A 15889-nucleotide genomic window follows, 5' to 3' on the forward strand; every position below is an offset into this window, starting at 1 on the left:
CCAAGATAAGGTAAAGACAGCAATAAATCGACTGAAGAATAATAAGGCAGCAGGAGCCGATGGCTTACCAGCCGAGCTGCTCAAAAACGGAGGCGACACGATGATAAGGTGTATTCATCAGCTAGTTAGCACCATCTGGCAGGAAGAACGAGTACCCGACGATTGGAACCTGAGTATCCTGTGCCCCGTCCACAAGAAGGGAGATAAGACTGTATGCTCTAACTATAAGGGCATAAGTCTACTCCCTATTGCCTACAAGATCGTGTCAGGGATATTGTGCGAACGACTAAAGCCTATGGTCAATGAGATAATTGGACCATACCAATGCGGCTTTAGACCTGGCAAGTCCACCATTGACCAGATTTTACACTGCGGCAAATCCTGGAGAAGACCCAAGAGTCGCAGATCGACACCTACCACCTTTTTGTCGATTATAAAGCAGCCTTCGACAGCCCGCTGCGTTCAAAGGTATTCCAAGCCATGTCTGAATTTGGTATCCCCGCAAAGCTCATCCGGCTTTGTAAAATGACTTTAACTGACACGAGGTCCTCAGTTAAAATAGGAAAGTACCTCTCCGAAGAGTTTGGTACCAAATGAGGTTTCAGACAAGGAGACAGCCTTTCGTGTGATCTCTTCAACATCCTGCTGGAAAAGGTTATACGAGAGGCAAACGTCAAAAGAAGTGGCACAATCTACACCAATAGCCACATGTTACTTGCTTATGCTGATGATATAGACATCAGTAAAAGAAGTAACTGATACCTTTATGAAGGTCGAAAGAGAATCTGCTAAAGTGGGTCTGGCAGTAAACCGTGAGAAGACCAAGTTGATGGTGTCGACCCGCAATGCGTCCATTGAGCTCGGACCAACTGTGGAAGTTGGTTCCTATAATTTTGAGGTAGTAAAAGACTTCGTCTACCTCGGCACCTCCGTAAACACAACAAGCGACATCAGTTGTGAAATAAAAATAAGAATATTGGCCAACAGATGCTACTTTGGTTTAAGTAAGCAGTTTAAAAACAAAGCCACATCTTGTCAAACAAAAAATAACGCTTTACAAAACACTGATACTACCCGTGCTGATGTATGGCTCCAAAGCCTGGGTACTTGCGCCAGCAGACATGGCAGTGCTTGGTGTGTTTGAGAGAAAAATTCTTCGAAAGATCTACGGACCAATCTGCGTTGACGGTGAATATCGAATATCGACGTCGCACGAACCACGAGCTGTATCTGCTGTACAACGACATCAATATTGTTAAACGTATCGAGATGCAGCGATTGCGTTGGCTAGGCCATATCATAAGAATGAGCGATGATGAACCCGCTAAAAAGGCGTATAAATACGGACCGCTTGTCGGTGCACGCAGAATTGGCAGGCCAAGGAATAGATGGCGCAAACAAGTGGATGATGAGATGAAAAGGCGCGGTATTCCAGAGTGCGAAGCAACAAATAGAGAGAAATGGAGATCTTTTCTTAGTTCGGCCAATGGAACAAATGTTCTGTAATGGGCCAGCTAAGTAATTAATAAGTAAGTAGGACAAATGAGATGTAATGTTTTTTTCTTTTCTCCCTCTTCTAACTCTTTAATCCCATATTCGTGCAACTCAAAATATTATTTTATATATTCGTTGAGTATATTTCAAAACTTTTCCAAAAACTGCTAGTCTTTAAATTTGACAAATGTACACAAGAATTACGACTTTCTCTAACTTTTTTCTCAATAATGATCTCCTGTAGTAAGAATGAATGAACGTTTGATCATTATTGACTAAAATAATGCTTATTCCATTTAAGTATTAAAATAGTCACGCACAAACCACTTTGAAAAAAATTCTTGAAGAAAAACTATGAAATGAATAATTTTTTTCCTCAAAAAATGATTTCCTGTTGCTCGAAATATTAAATATATTCTTTAATATTGAAAAAGGTCCCGCACAAACCACTTTTAATTGATACAGTGATATTACGTTGTAAAAAAGTCATTACCCTAATGTACGCAAGAGATATTAAACCATATGCATGTGAGTAAACGTTGTATACAATGTGAGTGCAACAGCGACGTTCGAGGGGCTAATAAAAAAAGCCTTAAGAGGAAAGTTTGCAAATACGAGTAAGAAAAAAAAACTATTCAATATTCGTTCAATAACACAGTTCAATACCTCTAAACAATTAAGGCAACATGTACATATATCGTCATGCTTAAGTGATAATATTCATTAATATTCTCAATATAAGTTTCGGTATTTCAAAGAATTATTTTTTTGTAAGACTGCTGCTTGACGTGCATAGTTGAACACAGTGGATGAAAAGACGAATCAATAAAAATACATTTAACAAATGAAGAAGTATCTGTTGGCTTTGCTAACATAGATATACCCTCAGCCTATCTGATTTGAAACTTTCATCTACGGATAGATCGAATGTATTTAGGGTCCTTTCTGAATTTTTCGCCCATTTTGGACATTTGAGCTTTCCAGACAAAAATGTGGATTAGAATAATAGATCAAATGTGTTGCGGAGGAGGTACTTGAACGAATGGACCGACATTATGGAAGTGGATCTTATTTTAGGAGTGGGGGAGGTACCCTAAGGAGATGACCGATATTGGCCATTTTAGAAGTTAAACTAAATTTGTACAAAATATTAGGAGATCCAAAGTTTGGACCGAATTAGTTGTCCCAATCAAGACATTTTTAAATATTGGGGGAAGTATCAGAAGTTGGTATTGCCCATCTTCGAGAGTTATCATGCGCTTCAACCACTACACACACGGTGTCATGGGGGATTTTTACACCTTTCAGGCTATTTTCTCAGGAAGTATGGACATGCCACCAATGAAACTCTAACCGTCGTATATGGGACAGTGACAAAAATCAAAGCAATTCGAGAGCAGGTCCTAAACTGAACTTTTCCGAAAGTTTGTGTGGGAGATACCCGAAGGAATTGACTGATTGAGTCCATATTGAAACCCCATTTAAGGCCGGCAGAAATTTCACAATGTGCAAAGTATGGACCAAATCGGTTACACCATTCAACAGTGTGCTCACAAATTTTCCGAACATTTTCGAACTTTTGTGGGGGAGGTTCCGGGAGGAGTGGACCGATATAACATATCTTCGAACTTAAACTAAGTTTGGGCAAAGTATCAAAACGTGGACTTGTACTGACAAGTTTCTGAGAGAAATTTTTGTAGCCCTCAAAGAAGCTAATTACCAATTTTCAGCCATTTCGGTGTTATAATGAGGCTAAAACCTTTAAAACACCGAAAATCGGGTGATACCGTTCTAGGGGGTATATCAAAACGTGGACCTGCACTAACTAATTTCTGGAAGAAAGTTTTGTAGATCAAAGCAGAATAAATACCTAATTTCAGCCATTTCGATCGGATATCGTGGCCATAAACTTCAGTACTGGTAACGGGACCTGCTCTCACAAATATCAAGTGGAAATTATTTTTTTTTGCCCCAAGTATGACTAAATACCAGGATTCAGCCATTTCGGTGTGATATATATAATTGTTCCACAGACATCCCAGACGGGACAGGGCCGAGTCCGAACGGCGTGTCTTACGACACCACTTTATAGTGAAGTTTTACATGGCTGAAATACTCAGGAAATGTCGCCAACCGAGGGGTATTTTGCCACCGTTGAACATTTTGATGTTGCCTGCCGGGGAATCGAACCCACAACCTTCTGCGTGCAAGGCGGGTGTGCATACCATTGCATCACGGTGTGATATTGAGCTAAAATCTACAAAATATCGAAAATCTGGAGGTACCTATGGAGGCTTTATCAACTTGCACTGGAAAATTTTTGGGGAAAATTTTGTGGCCCCAAGGAAGACAAAATACCAAATTTCAGCCATTTCTGTGTGCTAAAATCTTTAAAATACCAAACATCGGGAGGCACTGGTAGAAAGTTTTGTAGCCCCACTAATGACTAAATACCAAATTTCAGCCATTTTGGTGTGATTAAACCTTCATAATATCGAAAATCGGGAGTTATCGTTCTTACTTACTTACTTAGCTGGCCCATTACAGAACATTTGTTCCATAGGCCGAATTAAGAAAAGATCTTCATTTCTCTCTTTTTATTGCATCGCATTCTGAAATACCGCGACTTTTCATCTCTTCATCCACTTGTTTGCGCCATCTATTCCTTGGCCTGCGTGCACCGCCAAGCGGCCAGTATTTATACGCCTTTTTATCGGGTTCATCATCGTTCATTCTTATGATATGGACTAGCCAACGCAATCGTTGCATCTCGATACGTTTAACTATATTCATGTCGTTCTATAGGAGATATAGCTCGTGATTCATGCGACGTTGATATTCGCAATTCGTCCGTAGATCTTTCGAAGAATTTTTCTCCCAAACACACAAGCACTGCCATGTCTGCTGGCGCAAGTACCCAGGCCTCGGAACCATACATCGGCACTGGTAGTATCAGTGTTTTGTAGAGCGTTATTTTTGTTTGACGAGATGTGGCTTTGTTTTTAAACTGTTTACTCAAACCAAAGTAGCATCTGTTGGCCAATACAATTCATCTTTTTATTTCACAACTAATGTCGTTTGTTGTGTTTACGGAGGTACCGATGTAGACGAAGTCTTTTAGTACCTCACAATTATAGGTACCAACGCCATCACCACCAGACCCACTATAGCAGAGTCTCCTTCGACCTTCAAAAAGGTATCTGTTACTTCTTTTACTGATCGTCCCATGATGTATATATCATCAGCATAAGCAAGTAACATGTGGCTATTGGTGTACATTGTGTCACTTCTTTTGACGTTTGCCTCTCGTATAAAAAAGTCATCATCCTAGTGTGGAGACGAATGCTTACGAAATCCACTCTATTTGAACAGTCAATTCGATTGCTTAAACGTCAAATGAAAACCAATGGATTTCAGATGAGTTTCGTTAATAGTTCAGTGGTTTTTAAAGTGTGCTACAAATTTGGTTAAAGTTTCTTCCGAATTTATTTACAAATGTCGCACATCCAGCATTCAGTTTGCTGGGTATGCATCCCTGTATGTATCTGTGTAAGCCCCCAATTTGTGTCCCATTATATGACAATTCAAGTGTCATTCCTGTTCGGCTTTTCACTCTCTAACCACAAAATGTTGCTATTTACACACCAGTCTCAATTGTCTGTTTCTTGGGATGCATTTTTATCGCCCATGCAAATGTTGTGGCCGATGCTTGAGCACGTACCAGTCAGCTAGTGGTACAACAACTAAAAGTGTTTAGTTCCGAAGGACCAAATCAATGTTTGTTGTTATTTATTTGTTAGACATGCACAACTACATCGTATACATATTTGTGTAAATATGTATATTTTCGGGGTACGTATGTACTTCTAGTTCAGTCAGTCAAGTAGAGACAAATTCAAGTGCCAACATTCCATTTGCTCCTCATTGCCTCGTTGTACTTGTACATCATCACAAAAGTACTTAAAATTTTTGGGAGATTTTATGCAGAACTTCACACTATCAAGAAAGCGACAACGACGAAGAAGAAGATTTGACAGTAAATTGAAATTCTTTGAATACGAAAAATTGTTTGTTTAATAGAAGGTAAACGGGGAGAGTGTTAGCAGGACAATGATAGCATTTTTAGAAGTAAATAGAATGCATGACAGATTTCTTGTTCAGAAATGAAATTGCAAATTTTGATAAATGTTCCATTGATGCGGCGTTGCTGTGGTTGGCCACAAATCATAAAATACGGAGATTTCGATATTTTAAAGAAGATGATTTAATTATTTTTATACCCTTTATCATCAAATGGAGGGTATAATTAAATATGTCATTTAGTTTGTAACAAATAGAAATAATTGTAGGAAACCCTACAAAAAATATAAGGGTGGTTTTTAAAAATCGATGTCGGTTTTTTTAAAGTGTTTAGTTTTGTTAGATTTTAAGATTGTTAAAGATAGGGTATAATCGGAATATGTTAACACGTGCCACCGGGCCTCAAAGTTTCCATGGGCCCTATTTATAGCTAAAATTAAAATCTGACCCGATTTTCAAAATTGTTTTTGTAGGATTACACTATGCAACACTGAAAATGCAAACAACTTCTAGTATTCTAATATTGTAAACCGGGCTAAAACTACAGTTCTTTTTTTCATTTATCGGGCCTTTAACTCCGAAACGATTAGGAATTTGGCCTGGCTGTCTTTGACAATATTGTAGTCCTAAAGTAGCAGAACTTATCTTTTGACAGACTACATAAGAAAAACCCCAACTGAGGTATCAAAATCGATAAAATATAGAAAATTTGACATAATTGCTGAAATTCTGGTGAGTAAAAGCTAAACTGTTGGGAGTTGAACCAAGTAACGTTTTGCAAAAATATTCCAAATAAAGTTCTCAGCAATACTTCAGAGCAATCTGAAACTCTACAATGCTTAGTTCATGTTGTTTAAGCGGTAGTTTGCATCATATCTTTTACAACACGTATTTCAAACATAGTTCACATCAACAGTTTATTTTCGCATTTCGGATTTCACCACATTATTGACATGTTTATTAAATGATCGAGACATTTTACAACAATGACATGTTCTGAAGAGTTGTGTATTACATTCCAGCGAATATTTTTCCAAAAGAAAACATTAAGAAAATTTTAACGGTTTTGGAGATATGGTGCGAAATGTATAAAAATTATGGAAATTTTCGATATTTTATAAAATTTGAGGCAATAAATGTAGTTTTTCGAATTAATTATTTCTCCAAATATTTTATTCATACGCTTATCTACAAACTACTATAGCCCAGAATTCCTTTAAAAAGTCAATATTTAACCATGTTGAGATGATGCCATAATATCCAAGCTGGATCTGACACATCAAAACCCAACTAGGGGTTTTGTCATTTGGGTCTGTACTTTCAAAAAATCCCCAGCTCAAATTGTTGGCACAATTTGTATTTTGTATTTAGTTTTCTTTAAGGTGATGTATAGGTAAAGGTTTTTATATAGCCCTCATAACTCCCGATTTTCTGTATTTCAAACCGAAATGGCTAAAATTTGGTATTTAGCCTTCGGTGGGGGTATAAAACATAGAAGGAGAGTACTATCAGTAATTATCAGTGAAAAACGTGGACTTACGTTTTCATAAAGCCTCATAGGAGGGTACCTCCCGATTTTCGCTTTTTGAATGTTATTGTGGTCAACCGAATTGGCTGAAATTTGGTCGATATACAGGTAGTTCCACTTATTCATATAGCTCCCATAGAACGGTACCTCCCGAAATTCGGTGTTTTAAGGTTGTGGCCTCTGGGGTGTATAACTTTCCACCTGAAATTTTTTAATATAGCCCCTATAGAACAGTACTTTCAGATTTTCGTTATTTTGAAAGTTGTGGCTTCAATCCTCATATCCAATCGAAATGGCTGAAATTTGGCAGTTAGAATATTTGGTGTTGAAAATTGGCTCCATTGGACCACGTTTTAATAGAGCCCCCGTAAAATGGTACCTCCCGAAATTCGGTATTTTGAAGGTTAAGGCCTCAATATCCCACCGAAATGGCTGAAATTTGGTATTTAGTCTTCGTTGGGTGTACAAAACTTTCCACCAAAAATTTTTCGGTATAGGTCCACGTTTTCATATTGTCCCCATAGAACGGTCTGTCCCTATTTTCGGTGTTTGGATGGTTTCATCGTAATTATCAAACCGAAATGGATGAAATTTGGTACTTAGTGTTCAATAAGGATATATAGCATTCAAGAAGATAATTATCAGTATGGGTCCACGTTTTCATATAGTCTTCATAGGAGGGTACCTCCCGATTTTCCTTTTTTTGAAAGTTGTGACCACAATATAATATAATTGTTCCACAAACATCCCATACGGGACAAGGGAGACTTACCACAATATCCTGACCAAAATATCCAACCAAATTGTCTGAAATTTGGAATTTAGTATTCGTTGGAAATGTGTAGGTGTAGGGTCCACGTCTTCATATAGCTCCCATAGAACGTTACCTCACGATTTTCTGTATTTTGAAGGTTGTGTCCTCAATATCCAACCGAAAAGGCTGAAAATTGGCATTTAGTATTCGTGGGGGGTATTACACATTCCACCAGAAATTTGTAGGTATGGGTCCACGTCTTCATATAACTCCATGCAACGGTACCTCTCGATTTTCGCAATTTTTGAAGGTTTCAATGCCATTATTAAACCGAAATGGCTGAAATTTGGTAGTTAGTCTTCAATGGGAGTATGAAACATTGAAGGAGATAATTATAAGCTTAGGTCCACGTTTTCATATATGTAGTCCCCATAGGAGGGTACCTCCAGATTTTCGGTTTTTTGAAATTTGTGGCCACAATATTCAATCGAAGTGGCTGAAATTTGTCATTTAGTCTTCGTTTGGCATTTAGAATCTTTGGTATTGAAAATTGTCTCTATTGGTCCAGGTTTTAATATAGCCCCCATGGAAGAGTGCCTCCCGATTTTCGGTATTTTGAAGGTTGAGGCCTCAATATCCCACCGAAATGGCTGAAATTTGGTATTTAGTATTCGTTGGGGGTATAAAACTTTCCCTCAGAAATTTATCGGTATAGGTCCACGTCTTCATGTATCCCCCATAGAACGGTACCCCCGATTTTCGGTATTTTGAAGGTCGTGTAGTCAACATCCCACCGAAATGGCTGAAATTAGGTATTTAGCGTTAGCTGGGGTGCGAAACTTTCTCACCAGAAATTTGTTGGTAAAGGTCCACGTCTTCATGTAGCCCCCATGGGATGCTACCTCCCGATTTTCCATATTTGAGGTGGTCTCAATATCTAACCGAAATGGCTGAATTTTGACGTGATATTGGCGTTGGGTGGTCTACAACTTTCCATCTGACATTTGTCGATATAGGTCCACGTCTTTGTGTAGCCCCCGTGGAACGGTACCCCCAATTTTCGGTATTTTGAAAGTTCTAGCCTCTGAAATTTAGTATTAAGTCTTCGCTAGGAGTAGAAAACTTTATAACATATGTATATAAAAATCCGTTGCAAAGAAACAGACAGTATAGGCCGACGTTTTGGTATAGCTCCCATATAAGGAAGGTACCAATATTTTGGACTCTCGATGGTTAAAAAACTCCATTTACATCAGTTTATGATATAAGTTAAGTTCGGTCTGGCCGAACTTTTTTCTTTCTTAATTGTTTTTTATAACCTCAACATTTAAGCTAACCAGGGTATATACACTTTTATACTGACAAAATGTGCGTCATAGAAATAATGGTTTTAGACCCAAGTATGTTTGGACGAAATCCGTTTCAGACAATTTGAAGTAGATTTAGCCAAGCCGTCTGTCTGTACGTCTGTCTGGCTATCTGGAAGGCACGATAACTCTCGCACGGATCAACCGATTTAGTCAAAATTTTGGCTTTAGTAATATTTTGTCCAAACATAGTTTAAGTTCGAAGATGGGTTATATCGGTCCACTCCTTCCGGTACCTCCCCCACAAAAGTTCGAAAATGTTCGGAAAAATTGTGCGCACGATAACTCATGAAGGGAGTAACCGATTTGGTCCATACTTTGCACATCGTGCAATTTCTACCAGACTTAGATGAGGTTCCAATATGGACTCAATCGGTCTAGACCTTCGGGTACCTCCCACACAAAATTTCGGTAAAGTTAATTTTAGGGCCTGCTCTCATTGTAACAACTTTATTGTAACAACTTGTATGCACTGCTCCCCATACGACGGTACAAGTTTCATCAGGACAAGTCCATACTTCCTGATAAAATAGCTTGAACGATGCAAAAACTCCCATGACACCGTGTGTAGTGGTTGAAGCGCAAGATGACTCTCGAACGGATCTGCCGATTCGGTGCAAAATTTGGTCTTCGTAATATTTTGTCCAACCTTAGTTTAAGTTCGAAGATAAGCCACTCCTTCAGGTACCTTCCCCACAAAAGTTCAAAAATGTTCGGTTCTTGAATGGAGTGACCGATTTGTCTTTACTTTTAACATCCAAATATATATACCAGATTTAGCTCCTCCTGCTTTCGAATCAATTTGATTTTTGTTGCAACAACTTGCATTCGCTGCCTCCATTACGATGGTAAAGGTTTTTTTCAGGGTCAAGACTATGCTTCTTGAGAAAACAGACCGAAGGGTGTATAAAGCCCATATGACATCATATGAAGTGGCTGGATGGCAAGATAGCTCTCGAACTGATCAATCGATTTGGTCCAAAATTTAGCCTTCGTTACATTTTGTCCAAACTTAGTTTCAGTTCGAAGATTACAATACCGGTCCACAACTTCCGGTACTTCCCCCCAATATTTAAAAATGTCAATAAAATGGTATGCACGATATTTCTTGAACCAGGCAACCAATTTTGTCCAACTTAGGATCTTCTAATATTTTGTCCAATTTCAGTTTAACATCTAAAATGGCCCATATCGGTCCTCTCGTTAGGGAACGTCCCCTAAAAAGTTCAACATTAGTGTCTAAGTGCAGTTTAGGGTCTGTTCGAAGATCCTTTGGAAATGTATACCGATGCTGTGGTCCTTTTTACAGCGATATTATGTTTTCCGTGGACAAGACTATGCTTCTTGGCATACTGGTCATTAAGTTATACGATGACTCACTGAAATGGGTAGTGAGCGCGATATCTATCGAAAAAGATATGACTTCCAAAATAAGATCCACTTCCATAATGGTCCATTCCTTCAAGTACCTCCTCCCCAACACTTTTGAACTTTAATCCTAATCCACATTTTTGTTGGCAAGTTCAAATGTCCAAAAAGGGCCACAAAAGTCTGAAATGACTCTAAATACATTCGATCTGTAGTAGGTGAACGCTTCAAATTACATAGGCTGAGGGTATATCTCTGTCGGCAAAGCCGACTGATATTTTTACTTGTTTCTTTCTTTTTATTTTCATTGACACAATTTGTAGATGTCGACTAGATTTTTTTTAACTTGTTCAGAATTTAGGGTGGAGCAAGGAAGTAGCAGGATGATAGATTTACAAGATCTTAAACACCCTTAAACATATACGAAGCCACTCAACTCAACAAAAATTCCATTTTCGTCTCGGTATTAATTTCCATATTCCTTTCATCTTCGAAAAAAAAAAACAAAAACAAAAAAACAAAAGCATATAACATAAATCCAATTCATAGTTTAATTTCAAGGCTATGGCTATCCAAATTTGGAAGAAAACAAAAAGTTAAACAAAACTGTGGCGTCTGTTTTTCCCAAGGGGTTTTTCTTTTGGGTTCCTTTTTTTCTCAACTCAATAACCAATATTTGGTGGCTACAACGACGTCAAAGCGATGTACACTTTCTGATAGAGGCCAAAATAAATACACAAAAATAAATTCTCACAACTCCATTGAAGTGAAATGCAAATGGGAATTGTAAATTTGTTTCTATTTCGTTCGGTATGTATGGTTTGTATGACCATTTCTAGAAGAGAAAATTTCCATTGAATGGATTATTACTTTGGTTTTCATTTTTTTCTTCTTTGAAAAAGGAAAAAAAGGGAAGTTAAAAACAAAAAGAACAAAAAGAGTTAACATAAAGATGTGAGCAAATATGACTAGCCTATAAATTCTCATACTCCTCATCACCATCATCATCAATTTCTGGATGATTATGGCAATGAATGGCATGAAATGGGAAGATTGTATGGCGCTATAGATGCGCCATCATTTGCCATATCCCTGACATTGATTGTTCGCTTGTTTGATATGATATGTTATCGATAATGGTATCTTAAGCCAATAACAAGGCATACCAACCAACCAATGCCTTGGTGGGTTTATTGTGGCCAATAAGCAGAAAAAAGACATAAATTTACAAATGAAAATTTTAATCTCACCAGAGAGAAGAAAAAGGGTGGAAAGTGGTGTGAAAGATTTTTAGTGAAGTGGGGGAACTCTCTCTTATTAGCAGCCATATTCCGGACAAGAACATTCTACGCCACAGGTTCTCATCAGCACTCTTATATTTCGAGTTGACAATTAATGTTTGGGTAGCCAATTTTTTTCTTGAAGAAGTTATTGAAAGAAAACCTTGGTTTCAGAAAATTTGGAGTCGATTTAGCCATGTCCTTCCGTTTGTGTGTCTGGCTGGTGCGCGCGATAACTCTCGAACTGATCAACCGATTCGAAACAAATTTTGGTTATGGTAATATTTTGTGCAAACTTAGTTTATGTTCCAAGAGGGGCCATATCGGTCTACCTCTTCCGGTACCTCCCCCACAAAAGTTCAAATTTTTGCTGTAAAATGGTGTGAACGATAACTCTCGAAGAGATCAATCGATCGTTTCGAATTTTTTCAGCAGATTGTGCATGCAGTGCCTTTACGACAATTTTTACAATTTTTTTCGGGGGAAAGTACATACTTTCTGAAATAATGGCCTAAAAGCTCCAAGAAACATTGAAGGCACCAACTAAAATAGTAAATCTGCAAGATAACCCTCGCAGGGAATTTCTGAATTGTTCAAACTTGGCACATATTATTATTTCATCCAGTTATGTATCAGGGTGGAATATGGACTATATCGGTCCACACCTTCTGGTAGCTCCCCCAAAAATTTTAATTTTTATACCCTCAGCATTTATGCTAACGAGGGTATATGGGCAATATTATTGAAAATTTAACATCGTTGAAGCCAAGGTTTACCCGTTTATAACTCGCGAGTAGTGGTTTTATATTGTATAATTTACATGCTTTTGGATAAAATGAAATGTTTTTAGACTTGGCAAAAAATATAGGCCTTCAAAGTTGATTTGCGTGGAAGCTGTGGATATATTTATGTTAAAAAATGGGTAAAAATGGGTTGAAGCCAACGTGTCTTTTTTTGTTTTCTCTCGATTTGTGATTAAACCACACTTTTCACGATTTTCCCGTTAAAGTAAAAGTAGAAGGCAACTAAATAAGGATCATCTCACTAGTTTATAACTTCTCAAAATTTGATCTGCGTCTACCATTAAATGATGCTGACATTTTGAAGCCAGATTTTAAGTGTTTTTTGAAATTTTATTATAATTTCGTTCCGCAAACAGGTTTTTCAAAAAATCATTTATAGGAATGAAGAACTCACGATTCTGATTTATTTGATATATGTGCTGTGAATGTAGCCTACACAGCTTCAGAAAAATCTGTATCCAAATACGAAAATTTTGTGCGAACAAATTTCTAAAAATCATATATTTCGGGTCTAATTTGTACAATTGGCATTCGATTTACTCGTGCATGATTGCAAATTTTGGATTTTTACGTTGCGGATCTAATAAATCATTATTCGTTAAAATCCATCTACTAAAACGCGAGATAGGAGAAATTCCAAGGTAGGAAAATCACCTAATATAGTTTTTGAAAATATCGCGCATTTTATCGCGTATTCTGTCGGCCGCTTGCACTACTATGAAAAAACTAGAGCAGCATCTTCCTTTTTGCGGAAACAGAGATTTAAAAACTTCACTGATAAGGGAACTACATTCATTTTATCCCAAAAATAGTGTGTGATGCTACATCCACGGTTCTTGACTGATTGCCTTGAAATAGGTATATATAGATGCAGATTTTCATGGTGACACTAAAACCGGATGCGGAACGAAATTGTATGAACTTTGCGCAAATTAGCGATGTTTTATAGGTTTTTTAATGCTAAGATGCAGCCGATGCTACATCTTAGCGTCCAAATTATATTTCGAAAAATATATACAAATTAAAAGATATGGTCTTGCTGTACATGAAAATCATATGCGGACAAAACTATTTTGATAATTACGCGATTTACACATATTTTAATAATGCATATAAGTTAAAGCGGTTTATTTGAATTATATTTCCGTTTAAGAAGTCTAATGATTTATTTCAACAACCCGATAACTTTCCTCAATGGGAAACTTACTATGTGAATGTAGATAAAGCAAAATCCGCCCATTTCCTTGGGAGTTTCATGAAAAATAAAAGAAGTACTCCTATAGAATTTTTCCAATATTTTCGACTCTAGAATGCATGTGAAAACCATTATTCCAAACCAAAATTAGTTTTTTGTAACACAAATATGTGCTTATTTTGGCTATAATATCCTAACTACTATCCCGATAATTATAAGTTTGGTCTCATTTGATTCCCCGTGAAGTCTTTATTTAAAACTGTTACTTTTTTTGTAATTTTTGACGGGTAAAAGGACCTACATTTTCAAAAAATTCGGATTACATTTAAAATTTTGTCAATTTTTTGTAAATTCCGCGAATGCTGAGAAACATTTTACAAATATTATGCAATCTACTTAATGACGTCACTTCGTGATAACTTTTTAGTGACAATTGTGCTCAATAAAATAATTAGCGTTTTTATAATAATTTTTTCTTAAAAGCAGAAGTAAAACCGCGATAACATTTGTCCGCAACAACCAAAAATTTGCTCGCGATCGGATTTGTACTAGGGAATTTTTTTTTAACCTATGTACCAAAGATCGTTAATGTAGCGCGAAAAGAAAAAATCATTTTTTTGGAAATGGAATATGAAATAATTGGCAGTTTTGCCCATATACACTTTCATACGGGCAAAATGTGCTTCATCGAAATAATGGTTTTAGACCCCAATCATGTTTGGACGAAATGTGTTTCAGACAATTTGGAGTCGATTTAGCAATGTCCGTCCGTCCGTCTGTCTGGCTGGCTGGTGCGCACGATAACTCTCGAATGGATGAACCGATTTGGTCCAAAATTTGGGTTTCGCAATATTTTGTCCAAACTTAGTTTAAGTTCGAAGATGGGTTATATCGGTCCACTCCTTCCGGTACCTCCCCCACAAAAGTTCGAAAATGTTCGGAAAATTTGTGCGCACGATAACTCTTGAAGGGAGTAACCGTTTTGGTCCAGTTTGCATATCGTGAAATTTATACCACACTTAGGTGAGGTTTCAATATGGATTCAATCGGTCCACTCCTTCGGGTACCTCCCACACAAAATTTCGGGAAAGTTCAGTATAGGACCTGCTCTCGACTCCGTTTGATTTTTGTTGTAGCATCTTGTACGCACGGTCCCCCATACGGCGGTACAAGTTTCATCAGACCCTACTTCCTGAGAAAATAACCTGAAAGTTGCACAAAAACCCTGTGACACAGTTTGTAGTGGTTGAAGCGCAAGATAACTCTCAACGGATCTGCCGATTCTGTCCAAATCTTGGCTTTCGTATTATTTTGCCTAAACTTAGTTTAAGTTCGAAGTTCGGTCCACTCCTTCAGTTACCTCAACCACAAAAATTAAAAAATGTTTGGAAAAATTGTGTGCACGATAACTCTTGAAGTGAGTGACCGATTTGATCCATACTTTAGACATCCTAATATATCTACCAGATATAGATAAAGTTCAAATATGGTCTATATATGTCCACTACCTCAGGTACCTCCCACACAAAATTTCGGATAAGTTCATTTTAACACCTGCTCTCGAATCTCTTTGATTTTTGTTGAAGTAACTTGCATTCGCTGCCTGAAGAACGACGCTAAAATCTTTTTCAGGGGCAAGTCCATACTTCTTTATAAAACAGTCCGTCCGGATGGTGTAAAAAGTTCCTGTGGCACCATATGTAGTGGCTGGAGAGCACGATAACTCTCGAACTGATCAACCGATTTGGTCCAAAATTTGGCCTTCGTCATATTTTGTCCAAACTTAGTTTCAGTTCGAATTGGGCCAAATTTAGATCTTTTAATATTTTATCCAAATTTAGTTTAATTTCTGAAATGGCCCATATCGGACCTCTCCTTAGGATACCTCCCGCAAAAGAGTTCAAAATTTGTGCCTAAGTGCAGTTTAGGATCTGTTCGAAGATCCTTCGGAAATGTATACCAATGCTGTTCGTTGTGGTCCTGTTTAAAGAGATATTATGTTTTTCGTGGACAAGTCCAT

The 15889-nt window shown here is 37.5% G+C and overlaps 1 protein-coding gene across 2 annotated transcripts in view; it reads right to left on the reverse strand.

The window, feature by feature from the left end:
- The window catches only part of LOC141401632 (uncharacterized), a 283351-nt gene that overhangs the window by 15695 nt on the left and 251767 nt on the right, over nucleotides 1-15889 (reverse strand). The gene's annotated exons all lie outside the window — the stretch shown is intronic.

This window comes from Musca autumnalis, unplaced genomic scaffold, assembly GCF_047663935.1.
Source record: "Musca autumnalis isolate F117 unplaced genomic scaffold, ASM4766393v1 scaffold_4, whole genome shotgun sequence".
Classification (NCBI taxonomy): Eukaryota; Metazoa; Arthropoda; class Insecta; order Diptera; family Muscidae; genus Musca; species Musca autumnalis.